Source organism: Jaculus jaculus, chromosome 2 (assembly GCF_020740685.1).
Source record: "Jaculus jaculus isolate mJacJac1 chromosome 2, mJacJac1.mat.Y.cur, whole genome shotgun sequence".
NCBI classification, from domain to species: Eukaryota; Metazoa; Chordata; class Mammalia; order Rodentia; family Dipodidae; genus Jaculus; species Jaculus jaculus.
In genome coordinates this window covers 116,273,193-116,292,197 of record NC_059103.1, presented here as the reverse complement: position 1 = coordinate 116,292,197, position 19,005 = coordinate 116,273,193, and the positions used below count along the sequence as shown (strand labels likewise).

At 45.5% G+C, this 19,005-nt stretch overlaps 1 protein-coding gene across 6 annotated transcripts in view; it reads right to left on the bottom strand.

Annotated features, from left to right (window-relative positions):
• The window catches only part of Tmem150c (transmembrane protein 150C), a 94,589-nt gene extending 75,986 nt beyond the window's left edge, over positions 1 to 18,603 (bottom strand). Inside the window, exon 1 of one of the 6 annotated variants that reach the window (XM_045143696.1) lies at positions 18,480 to 18,603. The gene's annotated coding sequence lies outside the window, so the exon portion shown is untranslated. Of the gene's footprint in view, positions 1 to 17,788; positions 17,807 to 17,965; positions 18,326 to 18,475 lie in introns of those variants that run through there. The other 5 variants (XM_045143697.1, XM_045143702.1, XM_045143698.1 and 2 more) reach the window with 5 other exon arrangements.
• Positions 18,604 to 19,005: the final 402 nt, after the last annotated feature.

Here is a 19,005-nt window from a genome sequence, read left to right as displayed (position 1 = left end):
TGGTGTACAAACAGTACGTACTCTATGCCAGGCATATTTACTACTTGTAACAACACTGGGAGATGATTTGATCATCCAGTTTTACAGATGCGCAAAAGTAATGACCTGCGTGGTGCTGGGAAGATGGGAGTCAGGATCATGGGGGGGGGCGGTTAACTCCCGGACCTGTGTTCCTAACACCCCAATCCACTGCCGTGCATACCGCCCGCTCTTCCATACAACCTAGGAAGGAGGCAAAATGAATCTGACTGTACAACAAATGTTTGCCCAGTGCTTATCTACCAGGCCACATCCCCCAAGTTCAAGTTTCCAGTCACAGATAAGCCACACCCCTGTTCTCAAAGCCTTAAGACACAAGATCAAGGCACACAGACAGCCACGTGTTACTGATGAAAATGGAAACTCTAAGGTAATAAGTAACTTCTCTAAGCAGCCAGTGAGGAAGGTGTCTAGGCCAAGCTGTGCAAGACTGGCCTCCACGTCTCTCAGCCCTGTCTCCACCTCCTGAGAACTGGGGCTACAGGGGTGAGCCACTGCTCCCTCTAAGAAGTGCTTACTCTGAGAAGTGTTGTTACTACTTTTTATTTTTTATTTTATTTTATTTTAATTTAATTTAATTTATTTATTTGATAGAGAGAGGGAGAGAGAGAGAGAATGAGCATGCCAGGGCCTTCAGCCACTGCAAATGAACTCCAGATGTATGCACCCCCTTATGCATCTGGCTTATGTGGGTCCTGGAGAATCGAACTGGGATCCGTTGGCTTTGCAGGCAAACGCCTTAGGCGCTAAGCCATCTCTCCAGCCCCCTACTACTTTTAATTAAATTTAATTAATTTATTTATTTATCTGGCCTACTAGACAAAAGTGAAAGAACATAGCACAACAGTATCTAACAAAATTAATATCTAAACTAGAACTTGTGAGAAAAGAAAATTAAGTAGGAGGCCATTTCTTTGATGTCACACAGGAGACTTGTGCTAATATGCCACTGACTGGTTCAACAACTGAAAAGTGAGTCATTCTAGAAATGTCCTGTCATCAGTAAGCATTTTTCCTAAAATTATTTTAGACCCTTTGGGGAAAAAAAAATCACTCATATATTGGGGCCATTTCTCTCAAGGAAAACTGAAAGACATTCTCATGGACTGAGAAGCTGAACTAGCCCCAATAAATTCAGCTCCATAGTAAATAAAACTAATTTGCAGCCTGGCATGGTGGCGCACACCTTTAATCCCAGCACTCGGGAGGCAGAGGTAGGAGGATCGCCATGAGTTTGAAGCCACTCTGAGACTACATAGTGAGTTCCAGGTCAGCATGGGCTAGAGCGAGATCCTACCTTGAAAAACAAAACAAAAACCTAATTTTTATTTTTCCTTCTTCTTAATGAAAGGCCTAGGAACTCTCCCTTGCTAGGTAAGACAACTGCTCTAAACTACAGAACTGTACCAGCCTATGGGATTTGCTTACCATGTCTAGATGCCCATTTCATGGTGCCCAGATGTGAACAGGCTCCCTCTGCAACAGCCAAGTGCTGGGCTCCTGCCACCATGCTTTCCCTGCCAGGATGGACTGGGAGCCAAATAACTCTTTCCTCCCTTAAGCTGCTTGAGCAGGTATTTATCACAGTGATGAGAAAATTAACTAGTCCATCCCCCAACCTCAGCTCTGTGCGAGGTGGTGCGAACTCCAGGATGAATTCGCCCTATGGTCGGTCTCCAAGTAGCTCACAGCTAACTACTAAATAGGCACAGCAGCCACTGATTGGACAGGAAGCCCAAGAGCTCCAGAAGAAAGGGACCCAGCCCTGAGGGCCAGTGGGGGTCTAGGAGGAATGGGCCTGGCTGCGTCTCCAGGGATGCGAGGCCTTCAGCAGGTGAGCTAGGCTCTCTGTGTCAGTGCAGCAGCCTGGATAGGGCTCCAGGGCAGCCAGTCACTTGTTGCATGCAGGATCCCAAGGGTGACACTCAGAACACAAGGAGTCCATCGAGGAGCAGCCAAAGTCAAGCCACAAAGGTGGGCGGGTGCCCAAAGATGGGGTGCCTTCTCTGTCGCTAAGTGGTTGTCTCATTCAGTTTTTACTAGAGAGAAATGTGCTAGTTATGAATATTGTAGGAACTAGAGACCAGGAAAAAGAAGAACATGAAAATGGGCTGCAGAGATGGCTCAGCAGTTAAAAGGCCCGTCAGCCCAAGTTCAAGTCCCCAGTACCCACGCAAAGCCCCATACACAAAGCGGTGTATGTGTCTGGACCTTGTTTCCAGGAGTAGGAGGCCCTGGCTTACCCCATCTTCACAGTCTCTCTGTCATATTTCTTTCTCTCGCACTTTCTCTAGTAAATAAAAATATTTTTAAAAAGAGCATAAGAAGTGCTCTTTATTTTTTTTTTTTTCAGGGTAGGGTCTCACCCTATCCCAGGCTGACCTGGAATTTACTATGCAATCTCAGGGTGGCCTTGAACTCACAGCATTCCTCCTACCTCTGCTTCCCAAGTGCTGGGACTAAAGGTGTGCGCCACCACACCCGGCTTTATTTATTTGTTTATTTATTTGAGAGCAACGGACAGACACAGAGAGAGAGAGGCAGAAAGAGAGAGAGAATGGTCACACCAGGGCCTCCAACCACTGCAAATGAGCTCCAGATGCATGCATTACCTTGTGCATCTGGCTTATGTGGGTCCTGGGGAATCGAGCCTCTAACCGGTGTCCTTAGGCTTCACAGGCAAGTGCTTAACCATTAAGCCATCTCTCCAGCCCATACCAGGCTTATTTTTAAAATTCAAGATTTAGAAATAACTACTATTACATTTTGATTGACAGTCATATGTGTGTGTGTATAATATATTTACACATGCTAACAGTCATTATTTTTCTTAAACAATAAAATCATTTAAGATGTGGTATATTCATACAATGCAGTACTTATTACTCAATTATAAGAGGAAAGAAATACAGGCAGTAATAGATGTAAACCATCAGAAAATATGCTACATAAAATAAGCCGACTGCAAAGGCATGCCAGGTGTGATGATCCCAATGCTGGGAATGCTGGGACAAGAGGAGTTTAAGTTCCAAGTCTTCAGAATGAGTTCAATAAAGACCCTCTCCCAACAAAACAAACAAACAAGACACTGGATGATTCCACGTAACATGGAGCACCTAGAGTCGTTAGATTTAAGTGAGAGGAAAGTGGAATGAGAGTGGCCGGGGAGAGGCAGAAGGAAATCAGTGATGAGATCAGTAGGGAGCTTCAGCTTTGTGAAATGAAGACATTTCTGGAAATGGATGCATGATAATATGAATATACTTAATACATCTGAACTATACACCTAAAAATGACTAAGGTGAGCCGGGCGTGGTGGCACACATCTTTAACCTCAGCACTCAGGAGGCAGAGGTGGGAGGATCGCTGTGAGTTTGAGGCCACCTGAGAGTACAGAGTGAATTTCAGGTCAGCCTGGGATAGAGTGAGACCCTACCTTGAAAAACAAGAACCAAAAAACAAACAACAACAAAAAAGGCTAACACAATAATCTTTATGTGCATTTTACTATAATTAAAACTTAAGGGGGCTGGAGAGATGGTTTAGTGGTTAAGGTGCTTGCCTGCAAAGCCAAAGGACCTTGATTCAATTCCTTAGGAACCACATAAGCCAGATGCACAAGGTGGCTCATGCATCTGCAGTTTGTTTGCTGTGGCTGGAAGCCCTGGCGAGCCCATTCTGACCCGCTCTCTCTCTTCCCTCTTTCCCCCTCTCAAATAAATAAAAAAAAATTAAATAAATAGAACTGGAGAATTATCCCAGTGGTTGGGGTGCTTGCCTGCAAAGCCTAATGACCAGGTTTCAAGTCCCCAGTACCCATGTAAAGTGAGATGCACAAAGTGGTGCATTCCTCTGGAGTTCGTTTGCAGTGGCTGGAGGCCCTGGCACACCCATTCTCTGTCTGTTTCTCTTCTATCTCTCCCTACTTGCAAAAAAAATAAATAAAGTTAAGTAAAAAAAAATTTAATAGAAACTCATTTGACAAAGCTCTTTGAATATTTTTTCACTTAGTCTTGTGATCAGCTGTTCATATGAGGTCTATTAACTCCATCAATATTTTCAAATGACTATCCAGGATTCCCTTGAAGAGACTGATCTAAATTCATTTAGCCTAGGAAAATTATTTTCTTGGGTAAAAGAAACCTATAAATGTGTGGCTGATGTCAAGGATCCAACAAAGAGTGGAGAGAGGTTCTGACCTGGAGGAGATGTTATTAGGGACCCACAGCGTGGGCTGAACCTGGCCTTAAACAGGAAAGAAAACAGGCACTGCAGCTTCTGAAGAATGACAATCAAAATGGATACGAATATGTCTGCATTGGCAGCCAAGGGAAGTCAAGAGATGACGGTGAGGTCAGGGGCCGAGGAAGTAGGAAATAAAAGAACTCGAAGAAAGCAGACTTTGCTTCCAGACCGGGATGCCAGGATGAAGGTTTCTGAGGTGATTAGAACCCAGCTGGATAAGGATTTGGGTGAGTGGTTGTGATTGAGCAGCTATGGTTTTGGTGGAGATCGACTCACTGAGAAGGCCCAGGAGATTCTGAGGATCATGCCGGACGACTGGCACCACCTCAGACCCAGACAGACGATGGAGGGAACAGGAGCTGTCGAAGGCATGGAATCGGGTCCTCCGTTTTTAAAGGAGTGAACAGGAATGACTGGAGGATGGATGGAGAACAGCGATGAGAAGGGATGTGTATCAGTTCCCTCCTCACTGCTAAGACAAAAGTAGTTGACTACGTGTAACTTAGGGAAGGAAGGCGTCATTTCTGTTCAGTTTGATCACAGCACATCATGACGGGGAAGGCGTGACAGCAGACACTGGAGGCAGCAGGCCACACAGTGAGGAAGCGAAACAATGAATACTGGCACTCAGACAGCCCGACACCCCAGCCCATGGAATGGTGCCAGACACAGTTAAAGTGGGTCTTCCCACCTCAAATAATCTAACCAAGCCAATTCCTCATACGAATACCTAGACTAGGTAGCCCCTCACAGGTGATTCTAGATCTAGTCAGTATAAACCATCACAGCATGGAAGGTGCTCAACCATATCCAGCATCACTCAGCAACAAGACTTCTGGGCTGCAGGGATGGCTGAGCAGTTAAGGCGTTTGCCTGCAAAGCCAAAGGATCCCGGTTCGATTCTCTAGGACCCACGTAAGCCCGATGCACAAGGTGGCACATGCATCTGGAGTTCGTCTGCAGTGGCTGGAGGCCCTGGTCCATCCATTCTCTCTCTGCCTCTCTCTCTCTTTCTCAAATACATAAAATATATTTTAAAAAATAGAAAAAAATAAATATTTTTTTTTAAAAAGACTTCTGGGGGCTGGAGAGATGGCTTAGCGGTTAAGCGCTTGCCTGTGAAGCCTAAGGACCCCGGTTCGAGGCTCGGTTCCCCAGGTCCCACGTTAGCCAGATGCACAAGGGGGCGCACGCATCTGGAGTTCGTTTGCAGAGTCTGGAAGCCCTGGCGCGCCCATTCTCTCTCTCTCCCTCTATCTGTCTTTCTCTCTGTGTCTGTCGCTCTCAAATAAATAAATAAATTAATTAATTAAAAAAAAAGACTTCTGGTTCTCAGAACACACTCTAGTACTTTACCACATATCTTTTTCTCCATTGCACATATATTACGCACTGCACCATTTCCTTGTTGAGTCCTGGTTTGCCTTTGCCCACAGAATAGAGCTCCCAGAAAAACTGTGCTTTGACCACTGCTCCAGCACCAGCACCTAGGTAATGTCCACCGAGTAATACCACAAGAAACCACACTTGTTGAATGAATGAATCAGTGAATAAGTCACAAAGGCCAGTTAGCATGAGGCTATCCCATGACGTCTGCTGAAGAAGCTGGGCAAGCCTTCTGTAGGAAGGAACAATTGTATGGTGTTCAGTTTTAAAGGAACAGAGAATGACACCCAGGGACTAACCCCAGCCTGTGTGTCTATTTTTTTTTTTTTCCATTTTCCCTCTTTTCATGTGCTTATTCCTTCTGATCCTGTAAGACTCAGCCTGGCTGTCACCACCACTGGTAATCCCGCCTGATCCCTATTCTGGGTGACTGCTCCCTTTTGGGTGCTCTCACAGTAGATGGTGATTCTTCTATTATTATGCTTATCCCACTCTAATGATAGCTGGTTACCTGTCTGCCTCCTCATAGGCTGAGCCAGTGTGGCACATCTCAGCTGCACACTGGCACTCCATATATGTGTTCCAATTTTATAAATGGAAGGCTCTGGACATATGAATTGGATAAACATCGATGTTTCCTAATCTCTAATACCCAAATTGGCACTTGGCCCCCACTGAGAAAGTGAGCCTTTGTTGCTAGGGCAACCAGATGGGAAAATGGCCTAGTCTCTAATAGCAAAGATAAACTTGAGTCTTCCTGATTAAGATGCAATGGTAGGGCTGCAGCGATGGTTCAGCGATTAAGGCACTTGTCTGCAAAGCCTAATGACCTGGGTCTGATTCCCCAGTGCCTACGTAAAGCCAGATGCGCAAAGATGTGCATGAATCTGGAGTTCGTTTGCAGTGGCTAGAGGCTCTGGCACACCCATTCTGTCTGTCTGTCTCTCTCCCTCTTCCTCTCTCTGCTTATAAATAAATAAGTAAAAATATTTTTTAAAAGATACAATGGTACCCATTGGCCTTCATGCATTCATTTCTCTAACAATCTGTATGCGATGTTACGCGGGAACAGGGCACATACACTACCTTGTATACCTATGCCACTGGCCAGCCAGTGGAACATGATGGAATTACATAATTACATGGTAGTAAAAAAAAAAAAAAAAAAAAAAAAATTCTGAAGGAGAGGGACTAGGGAGATACTCAGCAGTCAAAGATGCTTGCTTGCAAAGCTCGCTGGCCCAGGGTTTGATCCTCCAGTTCCCAGATGCACAAAGTGGACCGTGTCTGGGTTTGATTTGCAATGGCAAGAAGTTTTGGAGTGTCTATACTCACTCACTCTCTCAAAACAAACAGCCCAACAAAAATCTGATGTCTGCCTCCTCCCCGCCCCACAACTGAGATTCTGATTTAATTGGTATGGGGTGCAGCTTGAGTTCTGTGATTATACTGTGGAGCCAGGCTGCTAATCTCTGCCCTGCCTGGCCTGCCCCTCCAGCCAGCATGTGGCGCTGTCCAAGGTAGGAGGTCAAGAACTACAGTGGCTCCAGTGTTGGGCAGGACCAGGGGTGGTCTTGCAGCCCAGGGAACAGGAACTGCACTTCAGGACAGCATAACAAGGCAAGTCCCGTACCATCAGACAAGATGCCCTAAGATAAAACAAACTCGCACAAAACAATGTCTGAACACAAAAGATAATGATTTAATTGGAAAGAGAAGATAAACATGCAAGCCGAAGACAAGCTGGGGGAAACTGATGTGAGCCTTTAAGTACAAGCTGCGAGCTGTGTTAAGACTGCCTGGATAAACAGTATGTCAAGAAGTAATGTAAAATATTCATGGACTGAAAGTGGAATGAAGTCTTATCCTTCTGTGATGACTGTACTCATGCCAAGACTCTAAGAAATAAATTATGTGACTTCCAAAGGTTTTGTCTAGCTTTTAGATGCTTGGTGGAGAAGTGGTTGCCATCCAGAGCAATCTTCTTTAATTTCCCTTGTGAAAAAAAATGAGTTAAAACTTGTGTTATGAATAAAAAGTAGCAGTGAAAAAGAAGTTATCCTGAGCCAGAGATCATGGTAGGGATGTCAAAAACATTGCCCAAGGGGCTGGAGGGATGGCTTAGCAGTTAAGGTATTTGCCTGCAAAGCCAAAGGGCCCAGGTTCTGTTCCCCAGGACCCACGTTAGCCAGATGCCCAAACGGGAGCACACGTCTGGAGTTTGTTTGCACTGGCCTAAGGCCCCGACATGCCCATTCATTCTCTCTGTCTCTCAATCCCTTTTTCTCTGTCAAATAAATAAATAAAAATAAAATATTAAAAACCATTGTCTAAGAGCTAATACAGGAGACATTTCTGAACTGCTGTTTCTGGATCTACAAGCAGACACTAACTTGGTTTGGTGGTCTGACCTTAAAAGATCACAATGTGGGCTGGGGAGATGGCTCAGCTAAAGGCGCTTGCTTGCAAAGCCTGTTAGCCTGGGTTTTATTCCCTAGTATCCATGTTAAGCCAGATACCCAAAGTGGCACATGCACCTGGAGTTTGTTTGCTGTGGCTGGCATGTCTATTCTCTTTCTCTCAAATATTTATCAAATAGATAAAAATATTTTTTAAAAAGGGATCACAACATACAGGGGTTAACTATATCCTTTCTACAAATCACTTAATGAAAAAAAATTGTCTTTATTTTTACATTCGTAGATAGGCAATCAAAATTACGATATGAAACAGCAACCCACTCTTTTTCATGTAGATCATTTTTATGTCACATGTAAGCTAAAATTAAAAATGGAAAAGTACCAATCAAAATGCCATAGGAAAGATAATCAGTTTTTTCAAGAACAATTGTATTAGCTTCTAAGATTACAAGGATATATCTATGTCATTGACAAGACTGGGAAAATTTTTGAAATGGCATACTTTTGAAGTCACAGGTATATGGGAACATAATACCATAAAAGAGAAACTGTCACCCTCACTTGATATGTCTACTACTGTGTGCTCATGTTTCCATATCAAACACTTTAAGCCTCAGTGAAACCAGAATTTAGAAATTCTAACATATATTTTCATTAAAAGTTACATTACAAATTTCTTCTACTTTTAATTTACAAATACTTCTAGTTCAGTCAAAGCTAATATTTCTATTTGTATTGTTTTACAACAATAGCAGCATCTCTTAAATAACATCTATTCCCTCAGAATCAATAAAGAAAATAATCTTAGCCGGGCGTGGTGGTGCATGCCTTTAATCCCAGCACTCGGGAGGCAGAGGTAGGAGGATCACCATGAGCTCGAGGCCACCATGAGACTCCATAGTGAATTCCAGGTCAGCCTGGGCTCCAGTGAGACCCTACCTTGAAAAATTGAAAAATTTAAAAAAAAAAATAGAAAAAAAGAAAAGAATCTTGAAGGACTATTTTATTAACTCACTGACCTTAAAAAAAAAAAAAAAAAAGTTTAAGGACTGGAGAAATGGCTCAGAAGTTAAGGCGCTTGACTACAAAGCCTAACAGACTGGATTTAATTCCCCAGTACCCAGGTAAAGCCAGATGCACAAGGTGGCACATGCATTTGGAGTTTGTTTGCATGGCTGGAGGCGCTGGTGCACCTATTGTCTCTCTATCTTTCTCTTTCTCTGTCTCTCAAATAAGTAAACAAAATATTTTAAAATTAAATGTTTTAGCTTTTAACAGTAGATTTCTTCCCCATTTTTCTTAACTGTCAAATAAATATTGTGAATTTCCAAACATTTAATTTTAGAACATGCCTGCAGTCCCAGGATATAATCAGGAGTTCAAGGCCACCATCAGCTACAAAAGAAATTCAAGGTCAGCCTGGACTACATGAAACAAATCAACAACAACAACAACAAAAACCCAAGCAAACAGACTAGGGAGATGGCTCAGCTGGTAAAGCGCTTGCACACACCCACACCCAAAATATTTTATTTTTTTAATATTTTTGGTTAATTTTTATTTATTTATTTGAGAGTGACAGTGAGAGATAGAGAGAGAGAGAGAGAAAGAGGCAGATGGATAGAGAGAGAATGGGCATGCCAGGGCTTCCAGCCACTGCAAACAAACTCCAGACACGTGCGCCCTCTTGTGCATGTGGCTAATGTGGGTCTTGGGGAATCGAGCCTCAAACCAGGGTCCTTAGACTTTACAGGCAAGCGCTTAACCACTAAGCCATCTCTCCAGCCCACCCAAAATATTTTAAGGTTTGAGACAGGCTATGCACTTTGGAGGTATCTCTCTTTCTGTGCACCATCAGTCATTATGACTGCTTCTGAATATAATGGACCCATTTAAACTACAGGCTAACCCTCTCCACTGCCACAGGTAAGTACAATTACTTCTTTTTGTTTGTTTATTTTTATTTATTTGCGAGCAACAGAGAAAGAGGCAGATAAGAGAATAGGCACACCAGGGCCTCCAGCCACTGCAAATAAACTCCAGATGCGTGCGCTACCTTATGCATCTGGCTTACGTGGGTCCTGGGAAATCGAACCTCGAAGCAGGGTCCTTAGGCTTCACTGGCAAGCACTTAACTGCTAAACCATCTCTCCAGCCCCACAATTACTCCTTAAGCTTTGCATACACTTGTATGATAGTTTTATATGATTTCCCATGTGTTCTTTTCAAAGACCACTGATGTGGCTCCTTTTCTTCCACAGACAAGAGTGCATCACTGTTCACAGAGGCAGAAGTTTCTGGAGCCTTGAAGAAAATGTGAATGTTACACACAGCCTCTGGAGTTTTTCCAAGACAGAAAGCCAGCCCGGTGTCAAGCTGCTGCCTCTTCCCTTTACCTGCAGTTTGGGCACGTGATCACACACTATTTAGTTTGACCTTTAAGGAAAAGTGTACTTCTAAGCTGAAATGAGTTTTTCTTTCTATGTTGCACTGGGGCGAGGGAAGATTTCTAGCCTCAATTTTAAGACACTGTTTATTTCATTTATTTGTTTACTTATTTTTATCTTTAAAATTTTTAGTTGTGTGCTGGGGATCAAATTCATCCTTTCTAACACTGGGAAAGTTTCCTACCACTAAGCTAATATGCCCCCAGCTGTTTTTCCATTTACTTCATTAAAACTAGGAAATGAGGCACCTACAGGCGGGAAGTAATTTTGAAAAGTACAATTTGGGGGGATTTAGAGGTGGCTTATCTATTTGCATTTGTCACTTGTAACCAGAGTGCAGAAGTTAGGAGGAAGTGGTTAGAAAGGAAGGAAAACACCCCTGGGGATGGAAATTATAGTCAGTCTGTGGACACAAATGTCTCTGGGCACCAGGCTGCTTTTCCAAAGGCATTCACCTTCAGAAACCAGACTGGCAGCAGCAAGGTCTACTCCAGCCTAAATATGCAAAGACTCCCCTCTTCCCCATCGGGCTTCATCTTACACACAAAATAACTGCTGTCAGCGTTTTCCCCTGCACTTGTGCAATGCTGTACAGGGCTTGGTCATCACAGGTCTGTAGCTGTCCACCTGTGTGACACTATCACATGGCAAAGTGGGACGTGGAGTGCTTGGACATGTGGTCTGTCTCCAGACTGCTGGCCTCCATTTTTTTTTTTTTTCGAGGTAGGGTTTCACTCTGGCTCAGGCTGACCTGGAATTCACTATGTCGTCTCAGGGTGGCCTCGAACTCATGGCGATCCTCCTACCTCTGCCTCCCGAGTGCTGGGATTAAAGGCGTGCACCACCACGCCCAGCACTGGCCTCCATTATTGACTGGGATGGAAGTACTGTGGGAAAACAGTAGTACCTATATCGGGTGTTGCTGGGAGGGGCTGGAGTGATAGCTCAGCTGGTAAAGTGCTTGCCTTGCAAGCATGAGGACCCCATTTTAATTGCAAGTATCCATATAAAATGCTGGACATGGTGGCATGCACCTGTAATCCCAACACTAGAGAGACAAAGACAGGAGGATCCCCAAGGCTCACTGGTCAGCTTAATTGGCAAGTGCCAGGCCAATGAGACCCTGTTTCAAGGGAGGAGGATGGTGCTCCCAAGACGATATCTGAGGTCATCCTCTGGCCTCCATATGCATGTCCTCATTTGTGTGTCCAGGCACAACCAACATACATTTAAAAAAAATAAAGACTACTGTGAATAAAAGGATAGGACACAAAGCACTCGGCCTAGAGCGCTTGGTCAACACTGTTTTTTCTTGAATTATTATTTTTTATATATTTTATTTTTATTTATTTATTTGACAGAGAGAGAAAGAGAATGAGAATGGGCACGCCAGGGCTTCCAGCCACTGCAAATGAACTCCAGACATGTGCGGCCCCTTGTGCATCTGGCTAATGTGGGTCATGGAGAATAGAACCTGGATCTTTGGGCTTTGCAGGCGAACACCTTAACTGCTAAGTCATTCCTCCAGCCCCCCATTTTTAAAAAATTATTATTTTTAAGATAGAGGGGCAGAGAGAGAAAAAGAGAGAATGGGCATGCCACGGCCTCTAGCCACTGCAAGCGCACTCCAGATGCATGTGCTACCTTGTGCATCTGGCTTACTTAGGTCCTGGGGAATTGAACCTAGGTACTTTGGCTTTGCAGGCAAGGGTCTTACCTGCTAAGCCATCTCTCCAGACTAGCACTGGTTTTTGCTAGCTACTGCGCAGGTCTTAGATCAGTGTTTTCCAAAGTGGGACTAAGCAGAGTTTCATAGGCAATATTGTACATTATGATTCAGTACATACATATGCACTCACTTAATAACAGCACAAATAATGAGCATATATATGAATATGTATGTATCTATATGTATATGTATGTATTTCATATATGTAGATATATGAAATCAGCTGTGCAGAGGCAAGACTTAAATGCACAGATCTTCTTTCTCTAGCATTCAGACCACTACTGTGGCCTTATCATCATCACTCCACGTGGAAGAAGCAAGCACCACTAGACAAGAGTAACATTCACCAGAAGGAAGAACAGAGATCACTTTTCTGGTATTACACATTCCGCTTCTGAGGAAAAAATGCTGATCTTCCCCTGCGAAATTGATTCTCAGACCCAGGATGTGTAGTTTGAAAAATAGTATGGTATATGAAATAAAACTGAAAACTCCAACAAAGATTAAAAAAAAACAACAGTTGAACAGGTGTGTGCACCTCATTTCAGAGGCTTTAACATGCTGTGGGAATTGGATGGATCACTTCCTACATTCATTCAAGAATCCCATCACCTTGTGGAATAGACATTAATTTGGGAAATACCATCCTAGCTATTAATATCTTCAAGGCAGAGCCAGTGCTGGGGTTATTTTAATCTAACTTTAGTTAACATATCCAAACACAATAAAAATGTCTAAATAATTGGCTGAAGGATAGACTCTCCCAGGGACAGGGAACCCCGAGGTCCCCAGGCTGAGGGAGGGAGGGAAACTCACTCAAGAAACACAGTGGCAGTGTCTTGTGAAACAGTCTAACTAAAGTGTGCTCCTCTACAGAACCAAAATAATAGTTTTAATCAAAGCAAGTTCGTTCTAAAATAGAAATAATATGGTAGAAGCGAAGTCAAATTCCACTTTAATAGTTTTTTATTTATTTATTTATTTATTTATTTATTTATTTATTTATTTATTTGAGAGCGACAGACACAGAGAGAAAGACAGATAGAGGGAGAGAGAGAGAATGGGCGTGCCAGGGCTTCCAGACTCTGCAAACAAACTCCAGATGCCTGCGACCTTGTGCATCTGGCTAACGTGGGACCTGGGGAACCAAGCCTCGAACCGGGGTCCTTAGGCTTCACAGGCAAGCACTTAACCGCTAAGCCATCTCTCCAGCCCCCACTTTAGTAGTTTTACTAAAAATGGGGGTAGGTTTAGTTAAAGTGGATTTGGTGGGGTAATGAGAAGATCTAGGTTTGAAGACCAAGCAGCCAGACAAAAAGGCTACAAAGCAGAGGCTTGAGCCCGCAGTAGCTTCTTGAGCTGAGGGTCCCCATTTGTCAGATTCTTTCATAAGGTCTCATGACTGTAGGTGATGGAAGGAACAGCCTTGTATAACCACCTATTTCCTGCCTTTCTCCAAATCTCTCCTCCTTGACTTGGGAAACAGCAAAGTATGGGAATAGACTCTAAGAATGATCCAAGGCTGGGGAGATGGCTCAGTGTCCCGCATAGGCTTGAGGCCTGAGTTTGCCTGAGTTCAATTCCCTAGTACACACATAGGCAGCTGAGCACGGCCACACATTTCTGAAACCCTGGGGTTGCATATTCCATGGGGGCTGGGGGAGGAAATGACTGGGCTCACTGACTAAAAATAGCAGCTCTAGGTTTAATGAGAGACTCTGTTCAAGAAAATATGTTGGATGAGCAATAGAAGATGCTACTATTCTCCTCTGGCCTCTGCAAGTACCTAAGAGTGAACACACTTATCTGGACACAGTGGTGCACACCTTTAATCCCAGCACTCGGGAGGCAGAGGTAGGAGGACTGCCATGAGTTCGAGGCCACCCTGAGAATACAGAGTGAATTCCAGGTCAGTCTGGGCTAGAGTGAGACCCTACCTCGAAAAACCAAAAAAAAAAAAAAAAGAAGTGTGAATACACCTGCACACACACGTGCATAGGCCACACAAACATCACATCACACATCATGCATCCAAAAATAAATAAATAGAAAAATAAAATTAAGAATGAATGATATAGGGGCTGGTGAAATGACTCAGCAGGTAAGACTGCTTGCTGTCCAAGCATGAGACCCCTGAATTTGATTCCCAGCACCCACATCTGTAAAATGTTACCATGGAGCTTATACATCCACATTCGCTGGGCATGGCTGCACAATATGCCCATGAGGAGGGAGGGGAAGGCAGGAGAACTGATTGAGTTAACCAAAAATAAAAGTGGGGAGCTCCAGATTTAGTAAGACAGTCTGTCTCGGGAAAATAAGGCAAAAGATCTGACCACTGCACGAGTGTGCAGGGGTGCACACATCTGTGCATACAACCCCCACCCCCATTCTACATATGCACAAAGTGCAGAAGCGCAAATAATGCTCAGGTTCCTGAGCACACCTGAGACCAAGCGCCGAGACAACACTGGGTGGGGCTTGTTTGTGACTGGCAGATATAGAAATTGTAAAAAAGCAAATCGTTTTGGAGTATAACTAAACTTTACCTTAAAGCTCCTTCTTTGGAGTAAGCGCTTTTTCATAAAACAGGAGAGCTGCATCAAATCGCCATTCCCAGGGGTATGGTGTGAATATCTACTTCCTTCTAATTACGAGATAAGTGCTATCAAGTGCACCTCTACAGGAAATGAGTGGAGAGAATTCTGAGTTGTACTGTCCAATATGATAGTGACCAGCCCTGTGTGGCTATTTAAATTAATTAAAGTTAAATAAAATTTAAAATTCAGTTCCCCAGTTGCACTAGACATATTTAGCGGCCACAATCGGCCCATGGTTATCATATAAGACAGATTTATAGGACATTTCCACCAGTGTAAAAAGTTCTGCTGGACAGCAATGGACTAGAAAAGGGCTATTTATAGAGGTTGAAAAGGAAATTGTTCATTTCTTACTTGGCAGAAGAGCTCTAAGCCCTATCTAATCTACCAGAGCTGGCTTCACTCAGAACAGTATGAGGTTGAATTTGACAGTGAATGCCAAAGATTCCTTATTATCTCAAAATATCACTCCAACCACCCTAGGAGCTGTGTTAAGATTTTGCACCTCCCTAAATCAGGTTCTTCAAAATTCAAACACATTAGAAAACATTTGGTGAAAAAAGTAACTTATTAAAGTTCTAAAATATTTTTAAAGTGATTAGGACAACTTATGTAAACTGGATTTATTCAGGATACTATCAGCTCTGGAAATAAACCCTGATAACTGAAGTAAGTTGGGACACACTGCTACTTTTAGGATAAAGAAAATGCTTATTATATATATCTGGGTCTAGTGCTTTTGTGTAACTTTATGAAATTGGGGCTACATTCAAGCAAAGCAGTTTTGTTTCAAGACCGGGTCTCACATAGCCCAAGCCACCTTCAAATTACTACGTAGCTGACGCTGGCCTTGTCTTCTCGTCCTTCTACCTGCGCTTCCATGGTTAGGTCATAAGCCTGAGCCACCATACTCAGTTGTATATGGCACCAATGATCCAACCTTTGGCTTCACGCATGCATGGCAAGCTCTCTCTACCTATTAGCTACATGCCCAGCCTTTCAGCTAGGCTCAATGTTTAGATTCTATAGAATGTAGAGTAGGGACCATTAGCCTTCATCTCACTGGGACGTCATCATCAGTGAGGACTGCCTCTGCCGCCACAGGTTCTCAGCAAGGGGAAGACTGCCAGGTGATGCATTATCTTGTCAGAGTTTGTCTTGCTTAATTGGCTATGAAGCTGATTCCAAATGGCCAGATTACAGCGACACACATGACTGAGAGGGTCAGCTGGCCTTTTCCTCTGTCTTGGCTCCAGGCTTACCTGCTCATCTGCCCACTGTAATGCCGAGGTGTGGGCCACAGGGGAACCTAAGTATGAAGCAACGAGCCTTCACTCTTGACAGTCACAAAGCAGCCAACGCGAACAGCCAACCCCTGCAGGGTCTTTGTGAGCAAGCTTACAGCCGTCCACTAACAACCTCTGAACACAAGGCGCTACAATGTTCATTGAAAAAAAAAAAAAAAAAAAGATACACAAAGCAAACTATCTCCCTCGCGTGATAGGGAATTCACGAGAAACTTATGGGTTAAACAACTGCTATCAAGATATTGTAATGTAAATTAATCTGAACAAACTGCATTCAGCTAATGACAGATCATAATAAGCATGCATTTCTCAAAGAGCTTACTTAATATGTTTGCTCAATGTCATAGCATCTGTTAATGGGTAATAAATATTAGCAAAACTTCTTTACCCTGTAATGTACTATGTGTAGCTGGTGAACTTTCAACTCTGGGCACTACAAAACATCAAGTAATTTATAAATATAGGACAAACCGTTAAAATTACTACGCTTAAGCCTTAAAGACGAAACTCACAAACCCACATTTCTAGCTCATGCAGAGACCTCGGCTACAGTTAATCTTGGGAGCATGGTGTCTCCAGGACACACACAAGAGAAAGTTGGGGATCTGATGCATCAAAGTTGAGACTGCAAAATTCTTTGACGTGCATGTATCACATATATACGCCGAACGGTTTTCCCTTCACGCAGAACTTAAAGCAGGTTCAGCGTCTTCACTGTTACCGTGGAGTTTACACATCCACCTTCGCCCACCCTTTCGATGGACTGGAGTTCCAGCCCTGCGCTATTGAAATCTGTCTTCCGTTCAAGCAGATGATTGAAAACGCGGAAACCAACACTGCCCTTCAAGGCTTTGTTACTGCACTAGATCGAACTAAGTACTGTTCGGTTCTGTCTTTGCTTTTAACGCACCATGACCGATTTCGGGCCCCCTATCCGGAGGCCAGCGTGGGGCGGCTCAGGGAGGCGTCTGGCTCCCCTTCCACCTGCGCTGCGTCCTCCCCCCACGGTCACGGCCCCCTGGAATCACCCCGACCTTTGGAGGAGAGCGGCGGGGCGTCTAGGATGGAAAAGTGCCGCGGAGATAGAGGTGTAGGGGGAGGTATGACCAGCAGGGAGAAGAGAAATAGGAATTAAAATGGGGAGAACCCCCCCAAAACCCTTCTCCCTTTGCTTTCTCGGAGGAGGGGGAAAACCCCGCCCGGCCAGGGTGCTCTGCAAAGCCCAAAGATCATCGCTTTAAAATTCTGAGGACAACGGATCACCGAAGAGCCCGGGTCACCCCTCGGCGCCCCGAGCCCGAGCCCGGGTTCCCTGCTCTCCCCAGGAGCGCGCGCGCCGGGCACCGAGAACCGGACCGCGCGCCGGGGGCGCCGCAAGTTAGCGCCTCGCGGCCGGCTGGAGCGCCGCCGGGGGCCCGGGGCCGCGGAGCTCCGCCGGGCGGCTTCTCCCGGAGCCCAGCGCCCCCGGGAGGGGCGGCGGCCGGCCTGCCGCGGGGCCGGGGCCGGGGCGCGCACGGGCTCGGGAGCGTGCGTCCGCGGGGCGCGGGGAGGGCTCGGCCCGCCCGGGAGTCCGCCGCCAGCGGGCCCGGCACCGCCGCGGGGCCGCCGCGCCTACCTGCTCCCGAGCGCCGGGCCGCGGTCGCCTGGTGGGGCCGTGACCTGCGGCGGGCGGCGGGCGGCGGGCGGGCGGGGAGGGCGCTTCCTTCGGGAAGGGGTGGGATCCCCCCTGGGGTCCCCGCGGAGGCCTCCCCGGCCCTGGGCTCCCCCTGTCCCCGGGGCCCCGCATAGTCACCCGGGACTGCGGCCGGGCGTGGACGGTGCAGCCGCTTCCTTCCTAAGCCGCTGTGGACGCGCTCGCCCGGCGCTGCTCACCCAACAAAAGGCAGGGCGGGATGTGGGATCCTCCGCCTGCTGGTTATTTATTCCCGACCTGTGGTAACCTTCTCGCCGGCTCCCCTCGGTCCGCACACCTAGGGCTTTTGCACGCAGCCCCGACCACTCATTTCCATGCCCGCTGGCGGAATGCACTTCTCTCCGCTCGGCGCTCGCCCTCAGTTTTCTTTCATCTTATTGAACAAACACAGGGCCAACTTCTGACCCTAGCAATGAACGGAGCACTCCAAGGCTCCCAGACAGACCAAGCTCGCTAGTCTCCTCCCAGCCACCGGAGTTGTCAACAGAAACAAACAAACCTGAAATCAGCATTTTAATAGCTCTCCCCCCTCCCCCAACCCCCACCGTCCCAGTGGCACCCGCAGGGGAGGTGAGGGTCCTTGTACCACAACTTCAGGCATCAGGTTACCTACGTTCCAAAGGTAGCCTTAGGGGCCCTCCGTGCAAGGTCTTGGGTATCAAGCTGCCACCCTGCTCTCCTGGAGAGCTCCTTCCACATCCAGCTTCAGGTTTTTATTTTTTTTTTTTTCTCTCTTTCTCTCTCATTTTTGAGAAAGGCCCCCAGTAGGTTGCCTAGGCAGCCCACAAACTGGCGTTCCTCCTGCCTTAGCCCTTCTAAAGTGGGATTATAGACACATGCCACCACACCTGGTAAGGACAGGATATTTTTTTAAAATATTTTGTTTATTTTTATTTATTTATTTGAGAGCGACAGAGGGGGGGGGGGAGAAAGAATATGGGCGCGCCAGGGCCTCCAGCCGTTGCAAATGAATTCCAGACGCGTGGACCCCCTTGTATATCTGGCTAACTTGGGTCCTGGGGAATCGAGCCTCGAACCGGTATCCTTAGGCTTCACAGGCAAGGGCTTAACCGCTAAGCCACCTCTCCAGCCCAAGGACAGGATATTTTAATGAAGAATTCTGCCTGTGTTTTTTTGAC